Raw genomic sequence first — 18,587 nt, forward strand, 5'->3', positions numbered from 1 at the left:
AGACCAACAATTCGAATAGATTGTCCAGAAGTGTTCTGAAGTCTAAATCCATGAGATATTCAAAACCCAACTCTTGGCAACCTGCATTAGCTGGTTCTGCTTGAGAAAGGCACTGTACTACGTGAGTTAAAGAGGTCCCTTTGAACTTCAACGATTCTGTGATTCTATGTTCCCCTGAAAAATAATAAAGAGAAAGGAACATATGCTGAGTAAGCTGAAACAAAATCTCATATTTGCATTTTATTCTGTTAGAAAATAAAACTGCAAATTCAGAGTAATTCCAGATATTCCAAGGGAAAAGTTTTTCAATTTCCTAACCAAAATATCCATATTTTCTTTTTAATAAAATTTTCCAGGTAATTCACTTTCTTTATGTGTTCTCACTATTCTGTAAAGAGAGAATAGTGAGACACTGAAATATAAAATATAAATATTCTAGTGTAAATATCTTCTAATCTTACAGTATTTGTAGCAAAACTGAGTACTTCAAATTACTGGTTTTTTTGGTTTTTTTTGTTTTTTTTTTTAGTTGCCTTGATTAAATGTCTTTGTTTCAGGTCTGGTGCATAATACCTCTGAACACACATTGAAAGTTCAATTAAATAGGAACAGAAATGTTAAAATAGTTTGAAATATTTTGTAATTAATTACTTTGTTTTGATCTTGTATGTATTAAACATAAGTCTGTCTTGAAACTAGACCAGCATTGTAGCAAGAATAAGGATCTGAAATACAGCAATTAATGAAATTCACATTTGCTTGAAAAGAAAGATCAGTCTAAGGTTTTGCAGTTTGCAGTCTACCCACTCACCCACACTAATGTAGTGTTAGGGGAGATAGACAAAAGAGAGGGAGTTGCAAGCCTGTCATTTTTAGCAACAACCTTACAGGGCAGAAAATAGAGAACATTTTTATTTACTGATTATGTGGCTAGAATTGAAAGCCTCCCAGGAAAAGTATGTGTTCCCTTCCTTAAGTTTGTGGAACAGCTATGTCTATGCAATGATAAATTTTATTTCCTACCAAAACCATTGACTCATTCCTATCTATTTTCCTCTGATCAAAAAATGTCACTACATATGCATAAACTGGTCTTCAGAATTACCTGCATGCTCAATATTCCTTCTTTGTCTTCAGCTTTGTGTGATTGTGATTAAAAGACCATTTGCATCAAGAAGGTTAAAATAAAATCTCACAGGCTAGCCTGCAAAAGCTCTTTTTCTCTGGTTAAATTTTGTGTTGCTGCATCCAGTATATTATAGTAAAGCCTAGAGGCAGTTGTTCCCATTGAGGAAAATATTTTGCAAGCAGTAAATTTTCTACAGTTGTTTGAAACAAGAAACAAATAAACAGGCAAAACAATAGGAACTGTGTTCAATGTGAAAGGTCTTTGAATATCACCATAAGCTCATATATGGACAGCTATGCACTAACCTAGCCCATACTGCAAGTTCCAGCCAGTGTAGCATCCCATGAACTCTCCCACCTCAGCCAATTCCCAAGTCCTTGGCCCTGGCAACGGCAATAAGTCAGTCCTCCTGGGGGAAAAAACAGACTCCCAAATGGACTTCTGCACCACCTTCCCCTGTGTAACTTCCCCTGCTTTCTCCTTTCCCTGTCCCCTGACTGGATTGGTATCCCTGGGGCCACCCCCCTTCCCCTGGAGACCAAACCCCTCTGCCCTGCCTTTAGCTCTGCCCCCCACCCCTTCCCCTTCTTAAGCTGGCCTCTTCAAGTGGTTGGCCTCTTTTCTTCGCTGGGTCCCCTTCAGCCACGTGTGACATACTTCGCTGGAATAAAACCTTGCAAAAAGAGCCTTTCTTGCCTCTATTGCTGAGCCAGTTGCGGTGAGTGTTGAGTGAGGGTCTGACTGCATTGCTTGAAGCTTAACTCAATTTACTTTTCTACAGGAGAGGTTGGCTGGGGACAAGAAATAGGCAGCAACACCCACCACTCCAGGAACACCTGCATTTTTAAGCCAGGGAGACTATAATGATCCTAAAGCCTCATCTCAGGATTAGCCCTTGGTTTGCTTAATCTAACCTTAAAGCTTAGATGGTGGAGTAAATCTTTGTATATGATTTCATTGCCATTAACATCTTTGAAGTGACTATAAATGTCTAGGGAAATTTTAAATTAACTACAAAATGCATACACTCTGAAGACAAACTATCAAAATATAATTCATGGACATAGAGGTATTAAGTTTGAATTAATTTGAGTTGTACTTTCTACTGTTGGAAAACACAAAAACTTCCTGATTCAAACCAAAAAGTTCAACAGAGAGAAAAATTGAGAAAAATTAAGAAATATTAAAAATATGAAATGTCCAGATTCTCTGGCATGGTTCATCTTCTGTTCTGTATTGCCCAAGTACACGTTATGCCTTCTCAGATTTTCATCACTTATTACACAGCTGACATGATATCAGACAGATCCATTGTCCAGTTTTCTTAAGGGCTTCACTTATTCGGCACATTCAAAACAGTTCAGCAGGGTTTCCCAACTGTGAGCAATATTTTTCATAACAATTCACTTTTTTGTCTGCTTCTCTCTTGAGCAAACATCTCAGAATTTGTCCTGGTAATGTTGTAAAAAAGGGAGAGGAGAGATTGAATGTATAATAGGACATTAAAATTCAAAACTCTTAAAAATGTTGACATAGATTTAATTGTCATGCAGCTGAACTGTTTGTAAGCATGTTTGCCAATGCCCATGTGTATCACGCACTCCATAGAGCGGAGAAAATACAGGAAAAAGCACCATCTTGACTGTGAGAAAAGGAGAAAAGGGCTAAAGCAGATGTTGCTTACTTGACATTCACGTCGACATAATGTGATCAGAGACATCTCTACGTACAACTTAATCATGGATAATATATAACATGTCAGGAGTCATGTTCTGAGTGGTTAGGTCAGCATATCCTGAGGGGACTGGACTCCATATAGAAAATGTCACATATGCAGGACTCTTTGGAATAGAGGTAAGCAGTTGCATATGCATTGCCTCTACAATTTTTCATGTGAATCCTTTTCCTCCCTTACTTCTCTTAGAGATATGGATTAAGTTAACAGTGCTGATATTTATAGCATATTGATATTCTGAGCTGATCCAACAAGTTTTGAAGGAGGTTCATCAAAAACCAGCCACTGCACTGTTCTGTATTTTCAAGATGAGTTTAACATTCTTGAAACCTACAGAAAAACAAAATAATGCAAAATATTTGAAGAAAAAAACCCCATATTCTGGGATGGAAAATAGATCATAAATATGACACCCATAGGACACAGCACTATGAAACAGTCTTTATTACTTGTTCAAGTGCATAATACAATTGTACTGTTAAAAATTACATTTGTTAAAAACTGATAAGGTTCATATGTATTCCTATTTCCTTCTTTATGAAATGATGGTATAATGGATTAAAAGCTGTTTAGATATGCTCAGTGTGTATTTTTTCCTTTGTCCTATTTGGATTTTGTTTAAATATGTGTTTTGTTTTTTTTAATTGTGGTTTGTTTATGACCATTTTATGTAAGTTATTGACAGCTACACTCTATCTGAATTCTGCTGCAATACTGTGCATGGGTGTGGGTCTGGAAGGTAATTTTCAACCTGTACATGTAAACATATTAAGTGACTACTGATGAAGACAAGAAATCATTAAAACAGAATTCTCATCTAATATTAGAATCTCTCATCTTAACCTTCAGGTTTTATATTGACTTTCATATCAGATTTATGGTGCTCATTCTTTATATCATGTATTATAGAGATAAACAAAGAGCATTTTTTGCTGTTGTTGTGCTGAACATTATTCTGTTTTCTTCTCTCTAGAACTGAATGCATTGTATTCCGTAAAAACTTGGGGAAGTTGGATATTGTGACCCAGAATTATGGAACAATCCAAGTCAGACAAAATAAGTCAATTTTTGATCTTCAGAAGAAAAGAGAATAACTATGCACTGTATGCAGGGGAGGTTTGAGAGAAACAAGAAGGGTATATAGGAGTGTGCCATTTTTAGGAGATTGGGAAGAAGATCAAGCATTAAAAAAACAGGAAAGAAAAAATGAAATAAAGGGGAAAAAATGAAAGAAGGAAGGAAAGAATAAGAAATATAAATAGTGTGAGTAAAGTAATATGAATATACTCTTCATATTGACAAATGTACTCAAACTAAACATGAAAACATATTATAATTAAATTTAATCTTTTCATGGAAAAGCTTATTAAAGCTTAAGTGTCCACTAGGCACAACTGCTTTGCAAGTCTCTTTCACTGTGTGCTGTGTTTCAAGGATTTGATGCCATGGTCCAGCATACACTCAGAGTTATGTCTGTGCTGAAGAATTTTTGCTTTTTTGCAACTTCTCACTTAGGGCCTCATTTCAAAAGATATCCTAGTACACGATTAAATCCACTGTTCTAAGCAGGGTTTGCAAAAAATATAGCATGACTTACATGTATGCCTACATATTATTGATTTCAAATATTATTTTCAATAACAATGTCAATAATGTTCTAAGCTGGTGCTGATCTCTGTTAGGTAGATTTATTTTCTGTTTACAAAAAAAAAAATCCATAATGTATTTTGATTTGAAACATTTAGAAACCCATTTGTGTGTAAAATTTTAAAACTTGGAATTAACAAATATTTTGCTGAATGCCTTCTTTGTTTTGTACTAAAGCTCTTTTTAGCTATAATATTGCAATTTCAGTATTATAACCAAATGAACACAGTGTTTGTTTCTATTAAAAAAGAGAAAATCACAAACATTTATTTAATCTTCTGCGCTCTTATCACACATTAAGAAGACATTCACAAGTGTAGACATTCTGCCCTCTCAAAAAGATGCTATGTATTGTCTATAAATAACTTCATTAAAAATTCAATACTGGACCAAAAAATATAGAAAAATTTAAAAATTATAGGCTCTAATTTTGTTGCTTTCGTTTATCACTTTGCTTAAATCAGTGCAATTATACAGTGCAATTATGTATACATATATTAAGGGAGTATACACAGTTGTCATATGAATGCTTTAAAATATTATTAAAAAGGACTTTTTTTATGTTTTAAGAAACAAGTCATGTTTCTTGTAAATTTAGAAATGAAATGTACTTCAGAATTCATTCTTGTTTTAACACGATTTTGTTAATAGAGAATTCTTTTCACAGCAGTGTCACCCAACTTGTAAAATTAGCTTCATAAATGGAAATAACTGATAAATATCTGAGTGGAAATGGATTTGAGTTTAACTACATGAAAGTATTAAACAGCATTTGAAAGAATGAGCAATTATAAATTCTAGCTGGGCTATTCACAACATGTGTTTATGGCTATGATAGATGAGCAAGATAAATTCAGGAGCCTTATGCATGCACCAGTGAGAGGTGTACACACTATTTTTGCATAATTCAGACCTGTCTAAATGTAAATGAGAATCTTAGTATGTGTTCAAATCTTAGTTATGTGGTTCAAACATTCAAATTTACGTATCTATATGTATATTTATATATATATAGGCATATACATACATACGGATATTTGTGTATATGTGTGTATGTGTGTATATCTATATAAACTTCATGAAAAACTGGTACTTGGAAAACATGTGATATGTACTTAATGTACATCAATCCTGAAACAATATGGGATCTTTCCTTCACATGGCTATATAAAATCTGAAATTGGTTTGGACATACAGTAGCAGTACTTACCTAGCACTTTTAGCTGAAAGGTCTACCTGGTGTTTTATAATACTTGAGCTTTTCTTACCTGTCCAGATCGAGTGTCTATGCCCATCTCTGGCAGAACAATCATTTTCAGACTCAGTTTGTTAGATGAATCAGATGGAAGAGCTATGGATGTTATCCCTCTGGACTTTGATAAGTCCATTGACATGATCCCCCGGAAACCTCCTCTCTGAACTGGAGAGAGATGGATTTGATGAGTGGATTGTTAAGTGGACAAGGTGACATCCAGAGGGGAAGTAGCAGTCAATGTCTCTATGTCCAGATGGAGATCACTGACAAAGGGTATTCCTCAGGGATCTGTACAGAGATTAGCCCTGTTTTGTTAAATACACTAAATACAGTATAGGCATAGATGCCTAGAGCCCAATGAAAGTCCAATACTTGCATCTGATTGGTGTATTCCAGTCAAAACTAATAACATCATACCTAAGACCAGCCAAAGGAATTTAAAAAGACTTCAATGACAATTGTGCTGTCTTAACAGAGAAGTTTGGCAAAAAAAGAAGGAACCTCATACTTTCTTTCTTACCACTTATGCATGAGAGAGAGCCACCAGACAAGGATGCTCATCTGGGACCCATCTCTGTCCATCCCAGCACTTTCCAATATCAACCCTTTCCCTTTCTCCTTTCCTTCCTTATCCCTCTTTTGATAGTCTTCCTCTCCTCCCTCTATCTCCCTTTTTTTTTTTTTCCCAAGAGCAACCTTAATGATTTAATCACTAGAATCATATGTATGCCACCAGATATGAACTCCAATAATGAATCTTTCTGTGTTGAAAAAGTCTTAAGATCCTTTGTGTAGCAACACGCATTGCCTGCTAGCAGTTACTAGTTTTCCAAAGCTCATCATCCTATTTTCCATATTTTTCCATCTATATTTTCCAGAAGATATTAAAAAAAAAAAAAAAAAAAAAGTGGTTTTACATTCTATATTGAGTTAAATTAATCAAAAGATGATTTAGGGCCTTTGAGGATCTTGGCAGTATAAACATACCCCTGGTATAAGATACTAAATTAGGATAGTAAAAGATATCTAAACATGTGAATGATATTATACCCTTTCCTATAAAGAAAGCAAACATTTTCAGTATTCTTCCAAAGAGTGAGTAGTCATATTAATTTTTCATACCTGATAATTTCTTTGATAGCAGCAATACTTACATCAACAGCCCTCAGTATTCACTGAGAAATAAGAAAGTCACAGTATTGCAGCTGCCTCTCTTTATCTGTCCCAGGGACACTGTTTATAAAGGAAAATTAAACTTACCAGCTCATTTGTTCTTAATTTAATAACTTAGGTAATTATAATTCTTCTGACTGCATTATTGCTTTGAAACTATTCCATTTAACTTTATCAAACTTCATTCTCTCACAATGATTTTTTGTCAGATTCACTTATGCTCATTTCCTCCCTTTATATCAGCCGGGAATGTTGTTTTAGTGAATTGATATCTTTACTAGAAGTCATTTAAGGCATTTACACATACAGTAAGGAAATTACCTTCCAGATCTACACCCATGCACTGTATTGCAGTAGAATTCAGACAGCGTGTAAGTGTCAGTAACTTATATAAAATGGCCACAAATTGCAATGAAATCCAAAGAGTACAAATGAAAAACAAGCAAACAAACCTGAGCATATATAAATAGCTTTTAATTCACTGATTTAATTAATTATGCATTCAAATGACTTACTATACTTAGCAAACATTTCATATTAACTTACATAACAGTGTCTTTAACATTTACAACTGTCTTTGCTTCATATTTCCTCCTTGCTATTTGCACTTTCTCAAAGTGACCATTTTATTATTACATTATCTAGAGAAGAAAATTAATTCTAAAATTTGTTTGCTTTATTGGTTTTACACAGTAATTCAGGAGACAGATAATTTCTGAGACCTGAGATCTCAGTTGAAGTTCATTTGAAAATTTTAAGTTTTCACCTAGATTGATCTATTAATGCATTTATCTTGTTTTGTGTTGCTTGATTGGTTGAAACATTTGGATTTTTTTAAGGACACATGCCTTTCTTTTCAAGAAAAAAATTTAGAGTTTGAGCACTTCAAGCTTTGTGTGTGTGAGTGTGTGATAGAATAGTAATTTTCGAACATTTTGTTTTGTTACTGTCATTACTTGATCTTCTAAATTCAAGCCCTTTCAAGCTAGACAAATCAGAGAGATTTTTACAGTATTCCTCTGTTAAGATCAAGTTACAGATATTCTATTGCTTGAGAAAGAATCCAGTGTTTTCATATATATCACCTATAATTTTTTTAGAAAAATTTCCATGCTTCAAGTTTTAATAGAGCTAAACACAGCAATTTCCTATCTTTTCCTAAAACCAATGTCTTTCCCATTGACACAGAGCCGATAAAAATTTTTGATAAGGACAGGGAGTTCTCATTGTCCACACTGATATTTTTACTTCTATATTTGGATTAATGAATCTCAGTGTAAATGTTTGCAGTGTTGACAGCTGTATCTGAACTGCTTATCTCAGAATTCCTTTAGAGATAAACAGCTTTATCTCACACATGATATCTCGCACAAATAATTCAATCTGGTTAAGATATTTAATCTATGATGACATAAATTGTACACCAAATGGGTCTTTTGATCTCTGAAAGAAAAGATACTTAACCATATGTAGAAGAGTAGTTGAAGGAAGATTCTCAGCCGGGCATGAGAAGTAGGACACAATGATTACGTGGATGATTGTGATTAGAAGTATTGCTGGTACCATGTCTATATACTGCCAATGCAGTTGCATGCACTACTGCAATGGATTATAATATAGGTTGTGGTCCCCTCCCAGTGTGACATGAGCTTCACTGAGATGCTCTTGCTTTCTAAACTTCTCAAAGAAGCCTAGGTATGGCTTGGTACACTTAGTCTCAGATTAGGTCTAGAGTTTATGTCTAAAGTATTATAATATCAGCTGGTTCCACTAGAAACATAGAGGTGCCTTACAGAATTCACAATTAGAAAGCCGCAATGTGTAAGATTTATGGCTTTATCTCTGCATTTTACTGAATCTTGGAGCTTTTTTACTTACCCACACAAAAGTCAGTATTCCCTGTCCCTGCCTAAGATATATCCTACAGGAGTCCCTGCTGAGGTGGGGCATCCAGCCAGGGGCTGCCTGCAACCTTCAGAGGCCGAGTTGCTCAGCTGGCTAAGTCTTCAGCAACACTTTATACACTTTTGCAGGTCGATGAGTACCAAAACATCTCATTTCCCCCATCTCTGGAATGCATTAACTACACCAGCATTCAGACCTTTCCACCTGCAATACCCGCCAGGTGTTCTTATCTTAGGGCAAATCAAATTGCCTATGAGAAGTGACTGAAAGGGAGAGGGTCTATTTTTGTGTGTGTGTGTATTCAGAATGAAGGTGAAGACTTGACTATCCTTCATCACCATCACATCTTTCTGGACTTGGATGTAAACATATAAGATTTGTTTAATTTTACCACATAGGTTTCATCTGAGCATCTAAGACATCCAGATACAAACAAAAAAGAGTGCAGGACTAAAAAAAAACACACAAGACCTTCCAAAGTGTCACCCAGGAGTCAGGCTAAATATCTTACAGTACTGTAATTTCACTAGACCCCTAAGAGTCAGCAGCTGAACTAAGTATACACATTTAGTCCAATAAATTCAGTTTCTAATGTGTAATAAAAAAGAAAGAATAGTATTTTAATTGCTGTGGTTAAAATTCTTTCAAGTTTTTTTTTGCAGAAAATACCACAATTTACCCTTAATCTTTGTCTCCTGCATCTTCTCTATAGGCAATTCTGTATTTCAGAAATTCATATGATTATTTAACTGTTCCATTTCTACTCTGATTGAAGAGGGAGTTGGAACTTGATTGGGTTGTAAAGAATTAAATTATGAGGTGCTGCCTGAAGTGCTCTGGCATTTCTACTGTTGCCTCCAGAAGCTGTCCCTGGAAGGATTAGATTTTGTACAGGTTTGGTCTCATTCCTGCAAACCTCATGCATATGCTTGCAAAGCCTTATGGATCCTCAAAGAACATTAGACATTTATGAATGGATAACTGAATTACGCTGTAGAAAATGCAGTTATTGAAGCTTAAAGAGTGACACAGCTGTCTAAATTATTTATTTTAGGATGCACTAAACAGCTGTTCAGATCTTGGTGACAGCATTTACATCTTGTTTGGCTTAAACGGGTGCCTAGACATCTAATTCTCCGACTGACACATTTTGAGTCTGAATCTGGAGCAGAATCCTGCTTTTTAAAAAACAGACACACAAAGATTTTCAGAGCTTTTTTTCTTTCCTTAATTTGTGTAAACCCTTTGTAACTAGCCCTTAATGATGTGTCACCTGAAACAAAAACTTTATCTATCATATCTCCATGTTTTCAATATATTTTAAGGTACTTCTGCCTTTTGTTCTGTGTTTTGTGCCTTTTTTTTTTACCCCACCCTGTCAAATACTGTGTTTTCTGTGTTTATTTTAACGACTATATAAACTCAGAATTATGGTGCGGAGTCACATTGTTTTTCCCCCGGTCCTGGGTGGCTCTGGAGCCCGGCAAGGGCGCTGCTTCTCTCTGGGACCAGCGGCTGCTGCTTGCTCTGGGGCGCCGCTTCTGCGGCATGCCGGTCGGGGCTTGCCGAGTTCTGTCGCCTGCGCGAGGGTGCGAGGCAAAGAGGTGAAGGAATTGTCCACTCCGTCCGCGTGGTAGGCTGGGGAGATTTTATTTACCGTGGGGAACTGCAACAGAGAAGCCGCGGCTGACTCCCCCTGTGCCCACGTGGACAAAAATGGCAACGGGACCGAGGAGGTGCGGGATTTTATAGGGGGCGGGACAAGGAGGGCAGAAGCCTCCCACCCAATGGGGACAGGTGACATGGTGGTGACGTGGACCATGGCAACTAACGGGAAAATGACAGGGGCGGAAATGGGGAAACGGACACCGAACCCTCCAGAGGGGACAGCGGAGTGGTTACAGGAGTGGCGTGGGCTAGCTCCAATGATAAGTAACCTGGAGCCAACTACCGCAGGGGAGTGGGAAACACAGGGGGTGCACGGGGGTACACAGAATTGGCTAGCTAACACATATCAGAACCCCTAATCTGAACCCAAACCCGGGATGCAACACTATGGGACAAAAGTCAGTAGATTAATATCAGCATAGGTGTGATAACAAAAATCCTTTTTGTTCATGGAGTTATTGTTCAGTCATATTGTTTGAATTCTAGATCAATTTTTCAGAGTTCCAAGACAGACTTTTTTTCCTCACTAAAACTATAATAGGAATGACCAAGTAATTGACAAAATTATGTATCTTGGAAATATGAATAAAATGGTCTACATTTTTTTTTTTTAAGACAGCACAGAACTAATGTGCATAATTTCCTAAAGCAGAAGAAGGATTTTTACACTTTTTTCTGTTTATTCCTCTGAGGGGATTTTCAAAGTGTTACAGCAATAACTTGTGTACATCATACCCATTTCTATAATTTAAAATATTTTTTTACCAACACAGGATCTGCTTAATGTCATTTTATGACTTATTATTTCAAATATTCTTATTGCGGTTTTTCTTCGCTCTTCTTTCTTGTTGACCTTGCACATATACTAAGGGCAAAATGATTGTCATTTTAAATAATCTGAAATGACCACAGGCTTTTAGACAGGCAACTGCAGAACATGAGTTAGGAACATAACGTCGCCATATCAAGAAAGGTCAGAGTTATTTTGCAGTCTGCTGTGACAAACTAAATAAATTGCTTTGCAATGAAGTTATGAATTGTGCTATGAAAGTATATCAGAAGTTTCCTCCTTCTGCTACCCTTTTTATTCCACTAAAGAAATCTAGTTTTGTATACATATACACACACAGACAGACACATTTGTTTATATATAAACTATATAGCATTTTAAACCTAGGTTTTGATCTTTTAATTTTCATCAGGAATGAGACAGATCATATTTTGATATCCATTACATAAATCTGTTTTGTCATGTGATAGTGTTTTATTTGTATAAAATTGTTGTACATAGAAAAAAAAAATCAAATATGCTGCAAAATTTTTTGAGATATAATGTTAAAATTATCTCAATTTTCATGTATCCAGACTAAAATTATGTCAGTTTTGTGAAAGCACTTGTCATCCAGGTGCATAAATCCTCTTAGAATGAAAATAAATATGGTTAGGGGAGTGATCATGGCCTTCTAAAATTAGATATCTTGGTTTTAATCTTCAGCTTCCAGCATATCTGATAGACCAGGAAAGAGAAAATTCCTACTTTCACAAGATTTTAAGCACTGGAGCTGGTAGGACAAAACCAACATATCCAAATGCATATTTACCCCTCAAACAATCTCCTTCCTAGATTATATCAGAGATTCCAACCTCACTTTTATTAATAACCAACTTCAAAGAGGTTGACATTGAAAGTTATCAACATGCTGACGTTCACATGGCCATGCTCTATTTTTCCATAATGTGATACCTGTCATTACATTTAATTCAAATTTAGATTACTTTGGTTTATAGTTTCTGATTCTGATTCTATGAGGTCCACTATTTTTTTTGTAACTCAAACCATTTTCATAATGTGATATTATGAAGAAACTGGTTATTAAAACATATAGTAAGAAATTCACTAAAACAATTTAAAAAGTTTAGAATAAATTTTTAAAAATATATTTGCTTATTGAATCAGTAATATAATGTGGCATTGAACAACACTAAGTTTTAGGATATACTAACATGCAGTAAACCAATCTAACAGGAAAAATAAACACTTTAAAGTGTGAATTATGCTGTTTCATTTACTAGCTCTTCCTTTATCATGAATTGAAAAACTAGTCCTATTAAGTCACTTTTATTTGAGTTTTTTGTGAATGAAACCTTTGCTTTTCATGGGTAAATTCTGCTGAATAGTGCTGAATAATAGATCTGAGTTTTATATATTGAAACATCTGGATTTTTCACTTGTAAATTGTGCTGTCGCTAATTTATGTCATGGGTATATCTTAATTCTATGTGCTTAATAAATTATTTAAATCTAATATAATTTGTATTTCAAAATAATATGCAGTGTATTAAGAACATTACTTACCACTAAACTTCTTTTTCCCCTAGTGTCTTTATTTTTATCTACACATCAAAGCATATTATAAATTAATCCAGAGAACATTTGTTATATATGTTCTTGGAAAAGAAATTATAATTACAGTGTTTATAACAGGAGGCTTGCCCATACAATAACTTTCATAAACTTAAGCAGTTAATCAAAACTATATATACAAAATTAAGAAAACCAAAATGAAAATAAAGCACACAGCAAAACAACAAAAACAAACAAAAAACACCAACCAACCAACAAAAAAAAAAAAAAAACCTTAGATCTTTTGCTTACATTAAAAAAAAAGCAAAAAAGCAGAAATTCTGAAGCCAGTCACTATTTCTCTTGAGTAAGAAAAAGATAAGAAATATTGTTTATTTTCCATTTTGTCTCAAAAATGCTACTGTTTAAGGAAAACCTCTGAAATCATACTTAGTCTTATAAGCCTGTAGCAATTCCTGGTTTTGGATTTGAATTACATAATTCACAACTTGTTATGTAATATCCACAGAGTATCTGTGCCTTGAAGCTGTATATGATGTTTCTGGAAAGCTCCAATGTAGTAAATGACTTTTAATGTATAGGATCAATTCTGAAATGCATTATGATGCTATTTTAAAAATATTACAAACATTATGAGATATCAGAATTTTAAATTTTGAAAGGCTGTGTAATGCAATTTTCTCAAATTACCATATGGTCATTCTAGCAAAATTCAACAAAATGTATGAGATTTAGAATTTATAAAAAAAAACATGTGGTAACTTTTTTTTTGCATGTGTGTAAAATTTTTTATTGTGGAAACTACTTGAAGACGTTGGGGATTTGCTCCCTTTATGTTTTTAATATCTGTGTTAATATTCTATAACATAAAGAACAACATTTCTACACCCATCCCACACAGCTAATGGAAGAGGAAGAATTATACATAAAGAGCCAATCCACCAAAGGTTTGATCTGCCCTCCTTTGATGTCTGAAGAAAATTTAATTTTTTTACCTCCCTCAAATATCCAATTTTATTATTTGAAAATAGATTCAATAAATTATTTCAAATAGTTAATAAATTGGCTTATTTATTGGAAAAGTACCTCACAAACAATTTTGTAACTGCAGCAGTGTTTAGGAAATTTCATATAATTTATGCAAAGTGTTGATTTTTCTGATTAAGATTGTACTAGAAAATAACAAACTCACCTATATTCTGCATTTACTTCATTTTCGTCAAAGTAATGAAATCTAAGAAAGCCACATGGGGAGCCAATTTCACCACCCTCCAGAGAGTTTATGCTTTTGAAATAGCTTATGACTACTTTTGTCCATAGCTGTACTACAAAAATTCATCCTAAGTCTCTAACATTACTATCTACTCAATTATATCTGATTCATCTAAGCCCTTATCCAATACTTTGTGCCTGTAAGAGACCCTTGACTATTTCAGTTAAAGAAACTGATTATATCTGCAAAATAAACCACATCTTGTCATTGGTGGCTGACCTTGACAGATGGCCTTGTTATGGTTCCTAGTTTGCCTCTTATCTTCCAGATGTTGTGATGTTTCTATTGTTCAGCAAAACTTTTTACAGAATCACAGAATGTGCTGAGCTGGAAGGGACCCACAAAGATCATTGAGTCCATCTCCTGGCCCTGCTTAGCACCATCCCCAAGAGTCACACTAAAAGTATTGACCAAATGCTTCTTGTACTCTGTCAGCCTAGTGCTGTGACCACTTCCGTGGGGAGCCTGATCCAGTCCCCAAGCACTCTCTAGATGAAAACCATTTTCTAATAAAAAACTAAACCTCCCCTGACACAATTTCAGGCCACTCCATTGGGTCCTGTCACTGGTCACGACAGAGAAGAGATCAGTGTCTGCCCCTCCTCTTCCTTCTCAAGGAAGGTGTACCTGCAATGAGGTCTCCCCTCAGCCTCCTCTTCTCCAGGCTGACCAGACCCTCAGCCACTCCTCATGGCTTCCCCTCCAGACCCTTCACTATCTTTGTTGCCCTCCTTTGCACACTCTTAATTGATTTGTATCTGATATTGTGGTACCCAAAACTGCCCCCAGCACTCGAGGTGAGGCCGCCCCAGTGCAGAACAGAGAGGACAATTCCCTCCCTTGCCCAGCTGGCCATGCTGTGCCTGATGCCCCTCAGGACAGAGTTGGCCCTCTTGGCTGCCAAGACACTGCTGACTCCCATTCAACTTTCTGCTGATGAAGACCACTAGGTCCTTTTCCTCAGCACTGCTTCCCACATCTCATTCTCCATTATGTACATGCAGAGTTACCCCATCTTGAGTGCAGAATCCAGCGTAGCTCTATATTATCCCCATAGAAAATTGCATGTATATCCCAATTATCTTCTAAAACTAAAGCAGACCAAATGCATGTTAAGTATTTTAACAAAAATCACAGCAAACAGAACTAAAAATGTAATCTGCAGTTTAATCCAACCTCATTATTCTGTGATTCTGTGTGTGATTCTGTAACTGCAGAGTATCTATTCTACTGATATGGAACAGTATTATCTGAACTACTTCTGTTCTGAAATGTTGAGAACTAGGCTGACATGCTCCTAATCTTAAACCCTGTTTAGTTATTACCAGAACCTAGGACTTCAGTCTTTATATACCTGTATTTCCAGAAAGCTGAACTGCAAATCTTTAATTTAAATTTCTAATGAATTAGTGATCCTCATGTGTACTTTCAAACTACTCATAATTAATTGTTTTGCTGTTAAGAATAGGCTAAAGCACATATTCCTACATTTCTTAATCTGCAAGAACTACAGTGTTAAACTGAAACCTTGAGAGAAATGTGAATGCAAAAAAAAAAAAAAAAAAAGGAAGACAAGAGGGAGTAGGGAAACTGTGCATATTGAAGAACACAGTAATTGCACTAACCTACTGAATGACCTTGTAAACTTGGTTTACTCTTTTGTAGTCAAGTTTCTCCTCCAGAAAAATCATGAAATTACTTTCTTATCTTTTTTGCTGAGTTGTGAATATCATTCACTCCTAATTAAAAACAAGCAAACAAAACAAGTACATGAAGAGCTTCTAAGAGATCAAAGGCTATTAGACCTTAAACTTTTGTGATCATTGTGAATAAAGTTTTATATGAATGTTTTAGAACATTTTGGTTTGAACATCAAGCCATAACCCTTACAAAAATATTCCTTCTAATTATCACAGAGGATGGTATAGTAAGAAGGTAATATAGAAACTAAAATTAAAAATATTGATACACAAGTGAAAAAAAAAGAAACCACAAAAAATAGAAAAGAGCACTTACACTTCTCTCATTTTGAGGTGATCCAAAATTTTTGAGAGCTTTTGCATGAAGTTTTCCATAGATACTTGTCCCATAAATTCATGTAGCTTCAAAGCTATAAAGCTAACAGTATGAAAATATTGGAATACATTATGTTGTTGAATCCAACACTAATGTGCAACTTCTAATCTAAAACATAAATTTACAATTAATTAGAATTAATCATGGCATATTTCAATTATAATGAGCACAAGAGTATAGACCTATAGGTGTGCTAAAATATCATTCACCCATTCACTACATCAAGAGATAGCCCATTGAAGAAGAATGGATATGGAATGTAAAGCAGTCACTGCAGAGGATGTTACACTGTCACATTTCAGGGATGCTGACTTCAGATTTTGGGAGCTGACAGTCCATTTGTTGTTGGAGTTCCCTGAAGACCCCTTCCCAGCAAGCCTTCTGCTTTTGTTTTATCTGAAAGTAATCTGATTAATGTACTCCAGGATCATACTGTGGGCTGAAATAAGGCATAGCTAGAGGGGAAAAATAGGGTTGTTTTGGAGAAACACACAGCTTATTCAAACTAAAATTGAAATTTTTGCCCCCAGATTATCCTCAGAGATGTCACTTTTGACCTTTTCTCTCTGTACTTTTAAATTCCAAGCAGATTTTAGAATTCAGCTGTTGTCTTAGCAACTTTTCTTTTGCTGATGACAAAGTCCAACCCCTGATTTAGCAAAAAATAGAATTTTACATATTCAGTTTAAAAACAAGCTTCTTTACTGAAAGAAGAAGCCAAATAAACTGCACATAAAATTCCTACATTTTCAGAGATACAATGAGTTAACTACTCTTTCTAGAAGAAGGGACTTGATGATCCTTTTTCACATCTTGGAAGCTTATGGAAAAAAATGTTTCTACATCACACTTGAAAGTTACTTCCATTATACAGACTTCTAATAATGTCACCTTCCTGCTCTGTCGGGAGTGTCAGACCTGCCAAAACATATTTGACATGCCATTCTGCCACTAGGCAGCACAGGTCACTTAATATCTAGACTACATAAGTGTTCTGTAGTCATGGAAGATGAGGAATTCAAACACACATTTTAAGGTGTCAAAATATTTTTAATGTGTATCTAACATACATCTATTTCCTGTATTAAACTGTAAACCCAACTGTTGATCAATAGGTCAATTAAATACTTTATAAACTAGCAGAACTTAATCATTATGCATTTCCTTAACCTGTGAAATTGTACACAACATTGGGCTCTTAGTAACTAGCATTACGTGATGGTGACATTTTTTCTGGTTCCACGGATAAGGCTCAGTGTCTGTATAAGTAGGAAATGCAAGTTCACATTAAATACTACATTTAATACAAAATGGAAATAATTTTACAATTCAGTTACTCATAAACAATATATTTTTTTATTACATTAAAAAGTTTTTATGCTTATAAAACAGACTTGAACTAACATGTAGAGGAATTAAGTTAACAGAATTGGCAGGAAAAAAAGTATACAAGTGCAATCATATTGTGTGGCCTGTGGGTTACCTGTTGAGCTGCCTGATCAAAATAGTAAAACATGATAATAATCCTATTTTTCCTGATTATAATTGAGCCTAACTTTTGCAGTCAAAGGAGCTCTGGTGCCCTATATGACACTGGGGAAGGAGCACTGTGAGACGACAGTCTGTGTGCCCTAACAAAAGAGCTCCGGAGTGCTCCTCTGGTAACAGTGGGAAATGAGCAGAGAAAATAGACCAGATTACTTAACTTCAGTAGCAATACTTTTCTTCCTTTCATAATCTTAGAAAAATTTCAGCATCAAATAATATTTTTAATGTGATCTTATTAGAATAATATTGTATTGTGATTTCTTGAAATTTGTTCTTTTGTTTATCAAAATGTATAATCATTTTGGGGTAAATGTATAATGGCATAAACAGAGGCTTACTTAGAAAATAATGGAACTGTCAGATAAGATGGATATAGACTCATCTATGGTCCTGCCAGCCTATAGGCCTGGCTAACCTTACACCCATTCTGAAGAACAAAATTGAAGCTGTTTCTTTTCCGAAAGAAAAATACATTTACTGTTTTCATTTAGACTCACTGGGGAGTTTATTTTGACAGATGACAAAATCTTGGTTCTCTGCTTACACAGAAAGTAAGTATAAAAGATTTAGCTAAGAACACATTGTATATTCTCCAATTCCAATTAAATTTAATGTGACAGTGAGAAAGTGTCAGCAACAGAGCTCTAGAATTGCTGTAAGTTTGGGTTGTTTTCAAACTTTCTAGTAGGAGGTCCAATTACTGATCCAGTATCAATCATCTCGACTGTGTCCCACATGGCCAACATTTAATTATAGGTAATGAGTGACAAGAAACTGATTTCACATAAAGAAATGTTCTGTATAAATAACTGT

The sequence above is a fragment of the Vidua macroura genome, chromosome 2 (genome assembly GCF_024509145.1).
Source record: "Vidua macroura isolate BioBank_ID:100142 chromosome 2, ASM2450914v1, whole genome shotgun sequence".
In the NCBI taxonomy this organism is placed as follows: domain Eukaryota; kingdom Metazoa; phylum Chordata; class Aves; order Passeriformes; family Viduidae; genus Vidua; species Vidua macroura.